Here is an 18,128-nt window from a genome sequence, read left to right on the forward strand (position 1 = left end):
TAAGAGAGGAAACAGGGTAACCAGTTAAGGGATGTTTGCAGTAAGTAATAAGAGGCAAAAGATGGTTATGGCATGCAATGTGGTATTAGGGAGGAGGTGATGAGAAGTAGCTGGATTTAGAATATGTTTTGAAGGTAGTGCCAAAACGATGGATTAGTTATGGGAGTTAAAGAGAGGATCAAGGATGATTCCAAGGCTCTTGGCCTAAGCAATCAGATGATGGTGATGCCAATTCTTGGGATAGGGAACAATAAGGGGAGGAACTTTACTTTTCTTCGAATAACTTATCACAGCCTGACATATTTATTTTTTGATTGTCCACCCTATTAGAATGTCTGTTCCAGGAGGGAAAGGATTTTGTTTCTTTTGTTTGCTGCTGTATCCTGGGAACCCAATGGGTGCCTGGCATATAGTTGGTGCTCAGTAAATATTTGTTGAATGAATAGAATAATTAAAAAATTGTATCACCAACTGTTAATTATCTGGGAATTAATTAACTGATTTGCAGATTAACTGTCTTAAAAATATGACTTCCTTTTGAGAGAAAATAAAACTAATGAAAATTTCAAAAGCTTCTATATATCAGAAATGTTTTTTTATAACTACGTATAACTTTATAGTTCTTCTTTCTCTTCATCAGTCAAAAGTGTAATCTAAAATAATTTTTAAAAAGCCTGTCATTCCTCAGTGTTCTTTGTAGTGTTGTCAAAAGTTTGCAAGTTTAAGAATAGTAACTCTATTGATGAAAGCATTATAATCTGAGTGCCTGTTATATAAATAAAGGTTAACATTTAGCAAAAAGTTGAAATTGTACATTTGGGTAAAAAAGGGTGGATAATGTTAAATAAGTTTCAATACAGTATGGAATAGGAAAATAAATTTTTTTGTGGTTTGATAAAGAGAAATTTGTTTTTAAAAAATGTCCTCATTGAGTTATCAAGCAAACTGGAAAAATGAAAAAACTGTGAAGAATCTGTGGTTAATAAGACAATGTTGATTTGGTTCAATTAGCTAGCAGTGGGCTCTGTTTGATTTTGTTTGAGTTAAATAGACAAAAATTTTCATTGAAGCTCTTCCAGTGGAGGTTATGCTGATTTGTTATCTGATTGATTAGATTCACACCACAGAAAAATTAGTAGCCATTGAGAGAAATTAAATGGGAGTGTAGCATTTGCTAAGTATTCCTGTATTAAATTTCAAGAGTTTATTAGTTATCATCATATCAAATATGTAATTCTGAGGAACCTGAGCTCCTGGAAATGTTATCTACTATAATTTTGAAAATAAAAAATGATATAGGTAAATTATCTTGTGTGGGTTTGAAATATTTTATTTAAAAAGTGGAAAGAAAAGGCTATGAATCATAGATCTAATAAATATTTTCTGTCTCATTCCTTCTATTTCCCTATTTTATTAGTTTGTTGTTTATTCGTCCATTGCTTTCTTATGCAAATAGGAACATATATTATCTTATTTTCTCCTTCCTTTTACAAAATAAATAGTGTTATTGTATAGACTTCTGCAGCTTAGTTTTTAGTCATACATATATTTTGGAAATTTGTCCATATCAGTATATAGAGGTTTTCCTTATTTTTTAAAAATAGCTACATAGTATTCCATTATGTAAATACACCATGGTTTATTAAACTAGTCCTCTGTTTCTGGATATTTGGATTATTTCCAGCCTTTTGCCAGAAAAAATAATGCAGCAAGGGATAGGCTTGAATATTGGTCATTTTTTATTGCACATTTCTTTTTTTGTTTGTTTTGTTTTTGAGACGGAGTCTTGCTCTGTCTCTCAGAGTGGAGTGCAGTGGCGCGATCTCTGCTCACTGCAACCTCCGCTTCCCGGGATCAAGCGATTCTCCTGCCTCACCCTGGTGAGTAGCTGGGATTACAGGTGTCCACCACAATGCCCGGCTGATTTTTGTATTTTTAGTAGAGATGGGGTTTCACCATGTTGGCCAGGCTGGTTTTGAGCTCCTGACCTCAAATGATCCAACCGCCTCGGCCTCCCAAAATGCTGGGATTACAGGCCTAAGCCACTGCACCTGGCCTATTGTACATTTCATACTGTGTCTATAGGATAGATTCCCAGAAGTAAGATTGCTAAGTAAAATGATGAATGTATCTGGAATTTGGTAGGTATTACCCACTTGAAAAGCTATACCGTTTTGTTCTCCCTCTAGCAGTCTTTGAGATTGCTCATTTCTTTATAGCTCTTTCAATAAAGTTCTCCATAGCTTTTTCAACAACCCAAAGACTTTTGGGCTTTTGTCAATATGATAAGTGATAAATAGTGTTTCAGTGTAGTTTTTATTTTTATTTTTCTTATTGTGAGTGAGGCTGAAAATCTCACAATAATATGTTTAGGGGCTTTTGTGTATGTCTTTTGCTTATTTTTCTATAAGGGGGATTTTTTTTTTCTTTTTTCCCTTTTTTTTTGAGACAGGATCTCTCCCTCTGTCGCCCTGGCTAGAGTAAGTGGGGCAATCTCAGCTCACTGAAGCCTCCGCCTCATGGGCTCAAGCAATCCTCTCACCTTAGCCTCCTGAGTAGCTGGTAGTATGGGTGCGCGACACCATGCCCGGCTAATTTTTCGTTTGAGACGGAGTTTCGCCGTGTTGTCCAGGCTGCTCTTGAACTCCTGGGCTCAAGCCATCTGCCTGCCTCGCCTCCCAAAGTGCTGGGATTACAGGCGGGAGCCACCACACCCGGCCAGGATACTTTTCTTTTTGATATTTGGGCGCCCAGGGTAAAGAACCTTTGATGGTTATATGTTGCTTAAATGCATGATGAATATGTACAGTGGAATTAGTTGTGATTGGTAAATAAATCATTGTTTTTTAAGAAATGAAAGCTTCAAATCTGCCTCTTTATTATTTTAGTCATAAAGAGGCATCAATAAACAAAGGCATTTTAAACGATTTTTAAAATATTATATTTGGATGCTGTGATAATTAGAAATTAGAAGGTTTTATTGGTGAATACAGTTATATCATTAGATAATGCTGCTTCAGGCCAGGTGTGGTGGCTCACACCTGTAATCCCAGCACTTTGGGAGGCCGAGGTGGGCAGATCACTTGAGGTCAGGAGTTCAAGATCAGCCTGGTCAACATGGTGAAACCCTGGCTCTACTAAAAATACAAAAATTAGTTGGGCGTGGTGGCACAAGCCTGTAGTTCCAGCTGCTCAGGAGGTTGAGGTACGAGAATTGCTTGAACCCAGGAGGCGGAAGTTGCAGTGAACCGAGATCGTGCCACTGCACTCTAGACTGAGCGAGACTGTCTCAAAAAAAAAAAAAAAAAAGGTATTGCTGCTCCACGTACAAATAAGATTCTTAGCAAATCAGGGGATATCAACATTTTAATAAATTCTTTACCTTCAACTTTTATGGCATGTATTTGTATGTTTATATTATGTTCAGCATCAACACAATTAACATATGAATTAGTTATAAAAATGTGTTGATAAAGACAATTATTTAGTATGGTTTTGGAAGTAGTTTAGAATTTTGGGTGATATATCTCACATAGCTTTAGCTGGAATATGATAATATGACTATTAATTAGGTCATTGAGGAAAATAAAAATATTTTGATTCTTTTCATCATTGAAGTTGATAGTTTGTAGTATTTGCTAATGATTTAATAATTATTTTAATCATATACTGAAATCAAGCCTCTATCTGTAAGCAGCTAGAAGAACTGAAAATAGTGAGTCACTTGTCTATGAAATGTTAGTGAGTCACTTGTCTGTGAAATGTGTCACAGTTGAGATTCTGGGCATTTTAAGTTTGCTTGGGGGAAATAGAAAAACTAGTAAGGGGGAGGGGTTGGTAAAAACTTGAGTTACACAGCTAAACTTAAATACTTGAGATCTGAGGTGACTAAGAGGTTATTTCTTAGTGATGCCTGCCATGGGTTAGGAAAAGAAGAGTAAAGTCGTTTCTGTGATGTAGTAGTGTCTGCTGGAATAGTTAGAAAGCAAGGAACATGGTATGCACAAAGACAAAGTGATGTTGCATGGATTTTATTCCAGTATTTGAATTAAGGAGAGTTCATCTAAAAAATAGACAACAATAATGGAGTATTTTAATGTTCTGGCTATTTTTAAAAAGCAGTTTGTGGTGTCATGTATTGTAAATTATATTTTATATTTCTAGGAGTCTGTAGAATGATAAATGTTTTCCTTTAAATTGCATGTAACTTAACATTAATATTTTATGCCACATTTGACTATTTTTTGGGGGGGATTAATTTTGTCTTAACTTTGTTTCTGAGTTGTTCTCAATCTCCTTCCCCTCTTATTCTGGTTAATTGGCAATTGATTGTTCGTTATCTTTCTTTGTCTCTGATTATTTCCTTCTCTTGTTCTAGAAAGGAATTAGTTTCCAAAAAGCTATGTAATTTAAAAAATACACATATTAGATACATCAAAGGTGGTGAAGAAATTGGGGCAAAGGGAAAATAAGGGTAGGAAGGAGAATATGAAGTAAAGAGTAAGAACAGTTAGATGATTCAAAGTTAAAAAGTGGATATTAGGAGAGGTACAATTATTTTTGGTTCTGAGTTTAAGATCAGAGAACTGTTTTTCCCAGGTGTCCTGACAGAGAAGTCCCTGTATAATGTGACTTTGATATCCATATAGTAAATGTAGCAATATGTGACAGGCTCTTTCTTAGATTGCCCTTTTGTGAAAGCATAAGGCATAACCAAAGTACAATTTAGTGAAAGCATTCTGCAGGGAGCCAAAATAAAGTGGTCCAGGAATACAGTTCTTTGCTGGTCTTGACTTAATCAAAGCATAGATTTTATAATACCTATAGAGTAGAAGGTAGAAATGCATTATCATTCTCCCTCTTGTGTTCAGTCTAGTCTCCATGATTTCTAATCTGAAAAAATGTAGGTACCGCATGTATGTTAATTCTTTATAAGTACAACTTTTAGTGGTCGAGCTTTTTGATAAGTATTGACTCTCGTTGAGTTCAAGTTGATATTTTTCTACCTTTTTTTCTGAATATGTCATTTGCCTGTGTTCTTGGTTAAGTACAGAGTGATATGCTTTAAAAGTAAACCAGCTGTAGGTAGGTTCAATATCTTTTTATGAAAATTGAAGAACCTGAATAAACTACCTTATGCCTCTAAAAGAAGTGGATAGGATCAAGAGTCTTCTATAAAGTAATTTGGGGTGCATTCTAGCACGGAAACTAATGCCATTAATGCCACAATAATTTTGTTTGGTACCAAAATTTTGTTTGGTAACATCTTGCAAGCCTATAATATGTCTTAAATTTGATGTTTAAAAAGATCAACTCACCTTGGACATTTGAAACATTACCAACAAATAAAATAACCAGAGATGTTTTGCCTTACACTGTATAATCTACAAAATATACTAGCTGGAAAAGGTATGCCTTATTAAGTAGATTATTTACTTACTAATTTCAGTAAGTAACTGGCATACCTGGAACCTATCCTGTTCTAGAATTATAATTTTTTTTTTAAAAAAATTGAGATATGTTAACTCCAAGAGGACAATGATTTGATGAAAGAAATTTAAACATGTAATATAAATTGCATACCTGCATACCTGTTAGAGCTTTAAAATATACGTTACCCAGTGAAACATTTAAGGGAGCAAGAACTATCACAATGCAACTAATTAGATTACCTTAATTTGATTTATGATAATACATATGGACTGGGACTCTGTTAAAACACCTACCTATCGTTCAGTCTTGAAGATCATCATATTGACATGTACTTTGAACTTGCATGAATTTATCTTCAGTTACTACTGTGGTTTGATAATTGATTGGTTATTACATAAAAGCAGAAACAAAAGCAATGACAACAATAATGAACTTCTTTTATAACAGTTCTATCATTTCAGTATTTAGATGCTTCCAGTGTTTAGAACTCTAAATAAATGTTCTATTGTATGTTAGATAAATGATGAAGGCCATTTGCCAAAAGTGTTGATTTGAATTAAAATATAGGCTCTCTTTCATTATTTAGTTTTTGATTAAAAAGCTGTGGAGGAACACAGACTTTCAATTTGACCTTGTTTTCACAGTCACAGAACATGACAAATTCTGTGACTCACGCATATCTTTTGGTACTATGATATTGTATAGTGGCATACTGACATCTTGTTGCACATTCCTGCCAAGTCTCTTTCTTCTTATTGTTCTCAACATCTCAGTTTTCAAAACTTGCTTCTTTATGTTTTTTCCCTTTGCAAATTGTGCCTTTGTTTCTTTCCTCCTCTTTGTGCTTGACTTTGTATCTCCCTACCACTTCCTGTAACTTAGAATTTTAAAACACACATTGTCCATGAAATATCTAAACGAGCAAGAATCATCACAATGCAAACCAATTTCTACTTCCTGGGGAAGCTCTGGTGCTAATAAACAATGAAATTCTAAAGATATTGATATGAAATGTGATCTTATCAAGCAATATGAGTGAAGAAAAACAGCAGACATTGGGCTGGACTAAATTTATGCTATGAAAATTTTTGGTATGGAGTTTGATTTAAGGAAAGACATATTTATGGAACACATTTTTTTTTTTTTTTTTTTTTTTTTTTTTTTTTTTGAGATGGAGTCTGGCTCTGTCGCCCAGGCTGGAGTGCAGTGGCCGGATCTCAGCTCACTGCAAGCTCCGCCTCCCGGGTTCCCGCCATTCTCCTGCCTCAGCCTCCCGAGTAGCTGGGACTACAGGCGCCCACCACCTCGCCCGGCTAGTTTTTTTGTATTTTTTAGTAGAGACGGGGTTTCACCGTGTTAGCCAGGATGGTCTCGATCTCCTGACCTCGTGATCCGCCCGTCTCGGCCTCCCAAAGTGCTGGGATTACAGGCTTGAGCCACCGCGCCTGGCCGGAACACATTTTTTAAAAAGGAAAAAAATAATGGAGCTAGCCAAGTATTTTGTTTTTGGTCAGGTAAAGGTGTTCCTTGACATTTGTAAGGAAGAGGTATACAATGATCTTTTGGCATTGGAGTAGCAAGAATAAGAGGAAAGTGAAATGAAGAGAGCTCTTGAAGCCCCAGGAAAAATAGATTATTAGAGGCATTTTAAATGGTAAATGTGGATTTGATGGTATACTTTGTTATTTGATTTTTTAAAATTTGGCTGGGTGTGGTAGCTCAAACCTGTAATCCCAGCACTTTGGGAGGCTGAGCAGGAGGATCACTTGAGCCCAGGAGTTTGAGACCAGCCCAGGCAATATAATGAGACTCTGATCTCTACAGAAAACAAAAATTAGCTGGGCATTGTGGCATGCACTCTAGTCCCAACTAACTAGGGAGGCTGAGGTGGGAGGATCACCTGAGCCCAGGAGGTTGAGGCTGCAGTGAGCCAATGTCATGCCACTGCACTCTAGCCTGGGTGACAGAGTGGCACCCTGTCTCTGAAATAAAGAAGTAAGTACAATTAAACTTTTGAGATAATTATAGAATTCACATGCAGTTGTAAGAAATAATACAGAGATCCCCTTTATTCTCTATACTAGTCTATTGTTGGATATGTGGTTTGCAAATATTTTTTTTCCCACTCTGTAGCTTGTGTTTTTACCCTCTTAAAAGGGTCTTTTGCAGATCAAAAGTTTTTTAATTTTGATGAAGTCCAGCTTATCAATTTTTCCTTGTATGGAGCAGACCACAGTCTTTATTAGTGTAGCAATATATAATATCCTGATACTGGTAGACAGATTCTTCTTTATCTTTAATCTTCTTTATCAGAATATTTTAATCTTATTTTATTAAAATAGTTTTGGCTAACGTTTCTTTGCTTTTCTGTATAAATTTTTATTTATTTATTTTTTAGAGATGGGGGTCTCCCCCAGTCACCCAGGCTGGAGTGCAGTGGTGCAATCTTAGCTCACTGAAGCCTCTAACCCTTGGGCCAAGCTATTCTCCCACCTCAGCCTCCCTAGTAGCTGGGATTACACACACAAACCACAGTGTCTGGCCACCTTTCATGTTTTAGAATAATTTTTTCTATATCAGTAAAAAAGTTTGCTGAGATTTTGATAGAAATTGCATTAAATCTATATGTCGATTTGAGGAGAATTGACATCTTTACTAATAAGTTCCAATCCACAAACATTGTATATATTTCCATTTATTGAGAGCTCTTTTGATTTCTTTCATCAGCATTGTATTTAGCATGCAAGGTTGGCACATATTTTGTTAGATTGATCTGTAAGTAATTCATTTTCTTTTTTTAAGTGATTTTAAATGTTATTGTATTTTTAATTTCGGTGTCTGTGTCTTCATTTGCTATTAATAGAAATGCAATTCATCTTTGTATGTTTACCTTGTATCTTTGTGATCTTGTTGGACTTATTTGTTAGTCTAGGAGTTTTTGTGTAGATTCTTTGGAATTTCCTATGTAAACAATAGTGTTATCTGCAAATGGAGAGAGTTTTAGTTATTCTTTTCCAATTTTTATGCCTTTTATTTCCTTATTTCACTGGCTAGAACATCTAGGACTATGTTGACTAAGACTGGTAAAAGTGGGTATCTTTCCCTTTTTCCTGATCTTAGAGGGAAAGCATTCAGTCTTTTCTCATTAAGTATCATGTTAGCTTTAGGTTTTTTTGTGGATGCTCTTTATCAATTTGAGGAAATTTTCCTCTATTCCTATTTTCTGAGAGTTTTTATTGTGAAAGAGTGAATTTTGTTAAATGCTTATAATGCATCATTTTATATGATCATGTGATTTAAAATATTTAGTCTGGTGGAATCTGTTTTGAACATTGAATGAGCCTTGCCTTTTTGGAATAAACCTTACTTGGTCATTGTATACACTTCTTTTTATTTATCTCTGAGTTCTATTTGCTGATATTTTGTTAAGGATTTTTGATCTATACTTATGAGAGATATTGGTCTATAATTTTATTTATTTTTTATTGTCTTATGTCTGGTTTTGATAGAGTAATAGTAGCTTCTTAAAATGAATTGAGAAGTAGCCCCTCACTCCTCATCTATTTTCTGGAAGAGATTTTAGAATTCATGTTAATTCTGCTTCAAATATTTTGTAGAATTCTTCAATGAAGCCTTCTAGGCTTGGAGATTTTAAATTGCAAATTCAATTTCTTTCATACTTATAGGACTGTATAAATTCACTATGTCATATTGGTGAGTTGTAGTTTGTATTTTTTGAGGAATTGGTTTATTTCATCTAAGTTGTTAAATTTATTGTGCCTTTTTTTTTTTTTTTTTTAAGTGGAGTCTTGAGTCTCGTTCTGTCACCCAGCTGGAGTGCAGTGGCACAATCTCAGCTCACTGCAATCTCCGCCTTCCAGGCCCAAGGGATTCTCATGCCTTAGCCTCCTGAGTAACTGGGATTACAGGTGTGTACCACACCTGGCTAAATTTTTGTATTTTTAGTAGAGATGGGCTGGTCTCGAACTCCTGGCATCAAGTGATCCTCCCACTTAGGCCTCCCAAAGTGCTGGGATTACAGGCCTGAGCCACCCCATCTGGTCTATTGTGTTGCTTTTCTTGATATGAGGTTGCTCAGACTGGAGTGCAGTGATCTTGGTTCTCTGGAACCTTCACTTCCTAGGTGATCCTCTCGCCTCATCCTCCCTAGTAGCTGGAACTACAGGTGAGTGCCACTATGCCACCACTTTTTGTCTGTACAAAAAGTACAAATTTTTGTACACCTGGCCTGTTGTTTTCTTTTATTATTGTTTGCCGATGTATGGTGATATTCCCGTTTTCATTCTTTATATTGGTATTGTGTCATCTTTTTTGATTTGCTAAATATTTGTCAATTTTATGGTTTCAAAAAAACCACACTTTGTTTATTTGATTTTCTCCATTGTTTTTCTGTTTTAAATTTTATTGATGTCTGTCCTTATTTTATTATTTCTTTCCTGCTGCTTACTTTGGGTTATTTTACTTTTTTCTTCCTAGGTTCTTGCGGTATAGGAGCATAGATTATTGATTTGAGATTTGTCCTCTTTTCTAATGTATACATTTAAGGTATTAACATATTTCCTTCTAGCATTGCTTTACCTGTATTCTATCAGTTTTGATATGATGTATTTTCATTTTCATACACTTCACTGTATTTTTATTTATTTGTTTATTTACTTATTTTAGAGACAAGGTCTCACTTTCTCACTCAGGCTGGGCTCAAAGAATCATCGTGTCTTAGCCACTTGAGTAGCTGGGAATATAGGCGTGCACCACCACAGCCAGCTAATTTCAAATATTTTTGTAGAGATGGGAGCCTCACCATCTTGCCCAGGCTTCATAAAATTTCCCTTTAGGCTCCTATTTGATCCATGAATTATTTAAAAGAGTGTTGTTTAGTTTCCAAGTGTTTGGACATTTGCTATCTTTCTGTTATTGATTACTAGTTTGATTTCATTATGTTTGGAGAACATACTGTGTATGATTTCAGTTCTTTTAAATTGTTAAAATTTGTGTTATGGCCCAGGATATGCTTTTTCTTGGTATATGCTCTGTGGTTGCTTGAAAATAGTTTGTGTTCTGCTGCTGTTGGGTGTTGCATTTTATAAATATTGAGTAAATCTCATTGGTTAGTGGTGTTATCTGTTGATTTATGAGTTTCTGTCTAGACAGAAACAATTGATTAGTTCTATCAATTGTTGAGAGAGGTGTGGTCAAGTCCCTATGTGTAATTGTGGAATTATCTGTTTCTTATTTCAGATTTATCAGTTTTGGTTCACATACTTAGTAGCTCTGTTGTTTGGTACATAAACATTTAGTATTGCTATGTCTTCTTGGTGTCATCTTTTTTGATTTGCTAAATATTTTTCAATTTTATCTTTTCAAAAAACCCAAACTTTATTTGATTTTCTCTGTTGTTTTTCTGTTTTAAATTTTATTGATATCTGTCTGTATTTTATTATTTCCTTCCTGCTGTTTACTTTGGGTTATTTTACATTCTTGGTGGGTTGATCATTTCATTGTATGGTGACCTTCTCTGTTTTTGATAATTTTCTTTGTTCTGAAGTCTACTTTATTTGATGATAATATAGGCATTCCTGCTTTGCTTTGATCAATGTTTGGATGATATGTCATTTTCCATCCTTTTATTTTGAACTTGCCTGTATCATTCTGTTTGAAATGAATTTCCTGTCAACAGCATATACTTGTATTGTTTTATAAAATACACTTTGTCAATCTCTATCTTTTAATTGGTGTATTTAAACCATTTACATTTAATGTAATTATTTATATCCCAAGGCTTAAGCTTGAAGTTTTATTTTCTTGTTTATTCTTTCCTTTTTTGTTTCTGTTTTCTTTTTCATGCCTTCCTCTGTGTTATACTTGAACATTTATTTTGAACTCCATTTTGATTTGTGTGTTGTGCTGCTGCTGCTGCTGCTGTTGTTGTTTTTGAGACAGGATCTCACTCTATCACCTAGGCTGTAGTGCAGTGGTATATTCATGGCTCACTGCATCCTCGACCTCCCAGGCTCAAGTGATCATCTTACTTCAGCCTCCTGAGTAGCTGTGACTATACCACACCCAGCTAATATTTTAATTTTTATCTTTTGTAGAGGCAGGGTTTTGCCATGTTGCCCAGGCTGGTCATGAACTCCTGGGCTCGAGGAATTCTCCCTCTGCCTCCCAAAGTGTTGGAATTACAGGCAGGAACCACTATAGCCAGCTGTGTTTTTTGAGATAGGATCTTGCTCTGTTGCCCAGCTGGACTGTAGTGGAGTGATCATGGCTCACTGCTGCCCCGATCTCCTGGGTTCCAGTGATCTTCCCACATTAACTTCCCAAGTAGCTGGGACCACAGGTATGTACCACTATGCCTAGCATTTTTAAAAAAATTAATTGATTAATTAATTAATTAATTTGTTGTAGACACTGGGCCTCATTATGTTACCCAAGCTGGTCTTGAACTTCTGGGCTCAAGCCATCCTCTTGCCTTGGCCTCACAAAGTGTTAGGATTACAGATATAAGCCATCACCCTTGGCCTCTGTTGTGTTTTTGAGTGTACTTTTTAGTATAGTTTGTGTGTGTGTGTGTGATTTCTCTGGATGCTACATTATTTATATGTAACATCATAGCATACTAGTGTCATTTTAGCAGTTTGAATGAAACTTTGCTTTCCTTTATGTCTCTTTATATCATCCACTGTTTACAATTGTGTTAAATATTTCCTACACAAACATTCGTATCATATCAGACTGTGTTATAATTTTTCCTTCTAGTGTCAAACCTAGTTTGGAAAACTCAGGAGAAGTAAAGCCTATTGTTTTTACCTATAGTTTTTCTTACTGTGTTCTTTCTTTGTTTTTGATGTTCCAGGATTCCTGTTGTTGTTGTTAAATCATTTCTAATTAGAGAGCTTACTGTAGCCATAGTAGGTGTTATACTTGTGGGCTATAGGAGATGTTTTGATACAGGCATGCAATGTGTAATAATCACATGATGGAAAAAGGGGTATCCATCCCCTCAAGTTTTTATCCTTTGTGTTACAGACAATCCATTTATAATCTTTTAGTTAATTTTTAAAATGTACAGTTAAATTATTATTGACTATAGTCATCCTGTTGTGCTACTAAATACTAGGTTTTATTTATTCTTTTGATTTTTTTTTTTGTAGTCTTTAACTATCCCCACTTCCCCTCTGAACCATCCTATTACCCTTCCCATCCTCTGGTAACCATCTTTCTACTCTCTATCTCAATTAGTTCAATTGTTTTGACTTTTAGATCCCACAAATAAATGAACTCCAGTTGTAACCATGTTATTGCAAATAACAGGATCTCTTTCTTTTTAATGGCTGAATAGTACTCCATTGTATATAAGTACCACATTTTCATTATCCATTCATCTGTTGATGGACACTTAGGTTGCTTTTAAATCTTAGCTATTGTGAATGGTACCACAATAAACATGGGAGTTTGGTTCCATAAACTAATATGGAACCAAAAAGGAGCCTGAATAGCAAAAGCAATCCTAAGCAGAAACAACAAAGCTGGAGGCATCACATCATCTGACTTCAAACTATACTACAGGGATTCAGTAGCCAAAATAGCATGGTACTGGTACCAAACCAGACACACAGACAAATGGAACAGACTAGGGAGCCAGGAAATAAAGTCACACACCTACAATCATATGATCTTTGACAAATTCAACAAAAACAAGCAGTGGGGAAAGGACTCCTCATTTAATAAACGGTGCTGCGGTAACTGGCTAACCATATGTGGAAGACTGAAGCTGGATTCCTTCCTTATACCATATACACAAATCAAGTCAAGATGGATTAAAGACTTACCTGTAAAATCTAAAGCTATGGAAACTCTGGAAGAGAACCTAGAAAATACCATTCTGGACATAGGTATGGCCAAAGATTTCATGATGAAGACACCAAAGCAATTGCAATGAAAACAAAAATTGACAGGTGAGACCTAATTAAAGAGTTTCTGTGCGTCAAAAGAAACTGTCAAATGAGAAAATGAGAAAACAGACAACTATAGAATGGGAGAAAATATTTGGAAAATTTGCATCTCACAAAGGTCTAATATCCAGAACCTATAAGGACTTAAAGTAACAAGCAAAAAACAAAACCCCATTAAAAAGTGGGGAAAGGCCATGAACACTTTTCAAAAGAAGACACGCAGCCATCAAGCATATGAAAAAAAAAAAGCTCAACATCACTAATCATTGGAGAAATGTGAATCAAAACCGCAGTGACATACCATCTCACACTACTCATATTGGCTGTTATTAAAAAGTCAGAAAATGATAAATGCTGGTGAGGTTGCAGAGAAAAGGGAATGTTTATATACTGCTGGTGGGAGTGTAAATTAGGTCAGCCACTGTGGAAAGCAGTTTGGAGATTTCTCAAAGAAATTAAAACAGAGCTAACATTTGATCCAGCAATCCCATTACTGGGTATATACCTAAAGGAAAATAAATCGTTCTTCCAAAACGACACATGCACTTGTATATTTTTCGCATCACCATTCACAATAGCAAAGGCATGGAATCAACCCAGTCTTTGCCCATCAGTGGTTGATTGGATAAAGAAAATGTGGTACGTGTACACCATGGACCACTGTACAGCCATAAAAATGAATGAATTCATGATCTTTGCAGCAGCATGGGTGCAGCTGGAGGCCTATTCCTAAGCAAATTAACACAGGAATAGGAAACCAAATACTGCATATTCTCACTTATAAGTGGAAGCTAAATATTGAGTACACATGTACATAAAGGTGGGAACAGTAGACACTGTGGACTACTCAGTGGGGAGAGAGGCAGTGGAGTGTGGGTTGAAAAACTACCTATTGGGTACTATGTCACCACCTAGTGATGGGATCTGTACCTCAGACCTTAGCATCATGCTATATACCCATTAACAAACCTGCACATGTACCCCCGAATATAAAATAAAAGTTGAAATTATAAAAAAAGAAAAAATAGAAAATATATTTATATATAGAGCAGAATACTGTTGAACCTTATGAAAGAAGGAAATCCTGTCATTTGTGACAACGTGGATGAACCTGGAAGGAATTATGCTAAGTGAAAGAAGCCAGGCACAGAAAGAGAAATACTACATGATCTCACTTATGTGGAATTGAAAAAAATTTAACTCATAGAAGCAGAGGGTAGAATGGTGGTTGCCAGAGGCTGGAGGAGGACAGAATGGGGAAATAGCAGTCAAAGTATATTAAGTTTCAGTTAGACAGATGAATATCTTTAAGAGACCTACTGTACATCACGGTGACTATAACTAATAATAAAGTACTGTATGTTTGAAAATTGCTAAGAGAGTAGCTCTTAAATGTTCTCACCACAAAAAAAGTATGTGAGGTGACAGATATGCTAATTACGTTGATTTAATCATTTCACAATGCATACATATATCAAAACATCATGTTGTACAGCATAAATTTATATAATTTTCATGTGTCGGGTATGCCTTGACAAATACTAAAAATAAATAGTAAATTTATATGTTTTGCCATTAAAAGAAAAAGAAAGTAGCCTCTTTTAGTATACAAAGTTCTGGCTGTTTATAAAGCTGGGAAAACTAAGCCTACAAAGGTACACCAGAGGTAAACTGTCATCACCTCAGTTATCAAATTCATGCTTTGGACAACATGATCCAGAATTTGTCCCTGTTACCAGACTTACTAAAATAAGTCAGAAGTTTATTATAAGTTAATTCTAAAAACGAAAAAAAAAATCCCAGGTGTCATCATTGTGTTTTTATTTCTCACATCATTTCACAAACTTTGTCAGGAGTTTTGTTTTTGCTGCTTGGCAGTCTGACAAACTAGGCACCAGGAGGACAATTCCCATATTGCTTAGATCAGCTTTAGGTTACAGCAGTTTGTTGATAGAAGGAGAGAAATTTCTCAAGATGTTTGAGGCAGAGTTCTAGAAGATTTTCATTTTATTGCAACAAGTTACTAGAAATACTTTGAAATTCTCTTGATTCTCCTTGCTTTCCTCAGTTGACTAATCTCTAAGGCCAATCATGTATGGAGATGGTATCTGGGATATCTTTTTTTTTTTTTTTTTTTGAGATGGAGTCTTGCTCTGTCGCCCAGGCTGGAGTGCAGTGGCTGGATCTCGGCTCACTGCAAGCTCCGCCTCCCGGGTTCCCGCCATTCTCCTGCCTCAGCCTCCCGAGTAGCTGGGACTACAGGCGCCCGCCCCCTCGCCCGGCTAGTTTTTTGTACTTTTTAGTAGAGACGGGGTTTCACCGTGTTAGCCAGGATGGTCTCGATCTCCTGACCTCGTGATCCGCCCGTCTCGGCCTCCCAAAGTGCTGGGATTACAGGCTTGAGCCACCGCGCCCGGCCCGGGATATCTTTTTTAAGAGTTTAAAGGCTGGCCGGGCGTGATGGCTCATGCCTGTAATCCCAGCACTTTGGGAGGCCAAGGCGGGTGGATCACCTGAGGTCAGGAGTTTGAGACCAGCCTGGCCAGCATGGTGAAACCCCATCTCTACTAAAAATACAAAAAAATTAGCTGGGTGCAGTGGTGGGCGCCTGTAATCCCAGCTACTTGGGAGGCTGAGGCAGGAAAGTTGCTTGAATCCAGGAGGCGGAGGTTGCCGTGAGCCGAGATCATGCCATTGTATCCCAGCCTGGGTGACAAGAGCGAAACTCCATCTCAAAAAATTAAAAAAAAAAAGTTTAAATGAAGAATAAATGATAATTTTATCTGGTCCAGAAATTCAGATTGTTGTATACTTGAGTAGAAATATGAGCTTTTTTGCAAAATTATTTCTGGTGCTATCGTTTTGCACCATTAGGTTCCGTTCATCAGATAAAATTTTTAAATGACATTTTATCCAAATCAGTATGTTGTCACTATAATAATGATTTACTAATATTATATATAGCAGATCCCTCATTTTCCTATGCGCTCTAGGAAGAGTTGCATTAGACCTTGTCTATTGTAGCATTCTTGTTCTCTGAGGCATAATAGACAAAATAGGCAGTCAGACCAATTAAATAAACAAGTAAATAAAAATTAAATTCACTCAAAAGCATATGAAGAGAATGAGTCTGCAGGAAAATTCTTGAACTAGTTTTGCTTTTTCTACATCCTAGAATCACTAGTCAAAGCAGTATCATCCCTGTTTGATCAAAAGCCAAGGGTCAGAGAACAACCTATTCTTTGTCTGCCTGAACCCAGAATCCCAGAGCTGTATTGCTTTATCACTAATAACTTGTAAAGATGAAGTTTTAGGTGATATACATAGCTGGGAGGCTCCTGTCAGCCTAACCTCTATGAACTATATACTCTGATGTCTTAAGATTTCTAATTTACTATGGAAATTTGGGTGTGGCCTAACTTAGGTTAATTCTTAAGTGTGGTTTCTTTGTACAGTTGTGCTGGTTGTATAGTACTCAGCTGCACCGTATCTAAGGTTGTGCCATTTATAGCTTAGACAATGTAGATTTGTATATTTATTAGGACAATTATACAGCAGATGGCAGTCAAGTATCTTGAATAATGGAAAGGTACCAGGGGGCAAGTATAGACCCTACTTTTAAGTATTAAAAGTTTCTTTCAAAACTAAATGAGAACTCTTTAAAGTTGCATTAATAGATGCAATAATTTTAAGTGAATGGTCTATGTATTCATTCCTTTTTCCCTGTGTTTATTATTTCTCCCACATTTTCCTTATTTTAATACAGACAGCATTTTTTTTTTTCTTCCCTTGGAGAAAGGGGCTCTTAATTTGCTCTCAGCGTGTTTTGGACTTTCATTTTTAATGTGTTTAGTTTGTTCACAATTTAGTAAATGAAGCCTTAATATGGATGTTCTTGCCATGTTGAGATGACAATGCTTGGATTCAGTTAATAGCTTCATTGTATGTTGAATAAACCTCACATCTTTGCCAGAGATTTGGTTATTACTCAGTTGTGATTCTGTCATTGTGTGGTCAGTTGGGATTCCAAGTTCATTTGTTTTTTTTTTTTTGCTCAGAATTTCCAGAGAGTTGCCCTGGGTAGCACTAGGCTTTTCATATTATTCACTGTTTTGAGATGTTGTTTCTGTAGGTGGTTTTGGAAATTTTATTTGTTCTTTTTGCATCAGTATTAGTCATGGTGCAGGTCAGTGCACTTGGGGTTACTGTCTTATTTCCGATATTTTGAATATGTTTGAGGTCTTTATCCCCCAAAGTTTATCAGCAAGCAGGATCTACTGGTGGAGACATTACCTATATTTGTTTGAATTTGATTTATGTGGCACTAACCATTCCAAGAGGAGTTTAAATCGGTCTTTCAGGTCACCAGGTTTTGAATTCATCTTAAGAAGTGGTTTTCAAACCGGAGTGTATCAGAACCACTGAGAGGGCTTATTAATACAGATTGCTGGGCTCCACCCTCTGAGTTTCTAATTCAGTAGGTTTGGGGTGGGGCCTGAGAATTTGCCTTTCTATCTAGTTTCAAATGATGCTCATGTTACTGGTTCAGGTACCACACTTTGAGAACCGCTGCTGTAAGATAACATTGTTCTTTTCTGTATCTATACTTCATAGCATCTAGCATGAAAGGAAGTAGGTTTAGGTCTTTGAGAAAACTATCGTAACCTTAGAATTTTTTTCCCAAGATTAAAAGGGCCTTTTTTCTTTCTGCTTTTGAAA

General features: G+C 36.1%; 1 protein-coding gene and 2 long non-coding RNA genes across 25 annotated transcripts in view; 2 read left to right on the plus strand and 1 right to left on the minus strand.

The window, feature by feature from the left end:
• Positions 1 to 18,128, plus strand: part of EXOC6B (exocyst complex component 6B) — a 678,312-nt gene that overhangs the window by 8,430 nt on the left and 651,754 nt on the right. The gene's annotated exons all lie outside the window — the stretch shown is intronic.
• Positions 1 to 18,128, minus strand: part of LOC144333741 (uncharacterized) — a 71,301-nt gene that overhangs the window by 7,885 nt on the left and 45,288 nt on the right. The gene's annotated exons all lie outside the window — the stretch shown is intronic.
• Positions 9,200 to 18,128, plus strand: part of LOC144333739 (uncharacterized) — a 35,798-nt gene continuing 26,869 nt past the window's right edge. Inside the window, exon 1 of the long non-coding RNA XR_013402705.1 lies at positions 9,200 to 9,619. This is a non-coding gene — a long non-coding RNA (uncharacterized LOC144333739). The remainder of the gene's footprint in view (positions 9,620 to 18,128) is intronic.

Source organism: Macaca mulatta, chromosome 13 (genome assembly GCF_049350105.2).
Source record: "Macaca mulatta isolate MMU2019108-1 chromosome 13, T2T-MMU8v2.0, whole genome shotgun sequence".
In the NCBI taxonomy this organism is placed as follows: Eukaryota; Metazoa; Chordata; class Mammalia; order Primates; family Cercopithecidae; genus Macaca; species Macaca mulatta.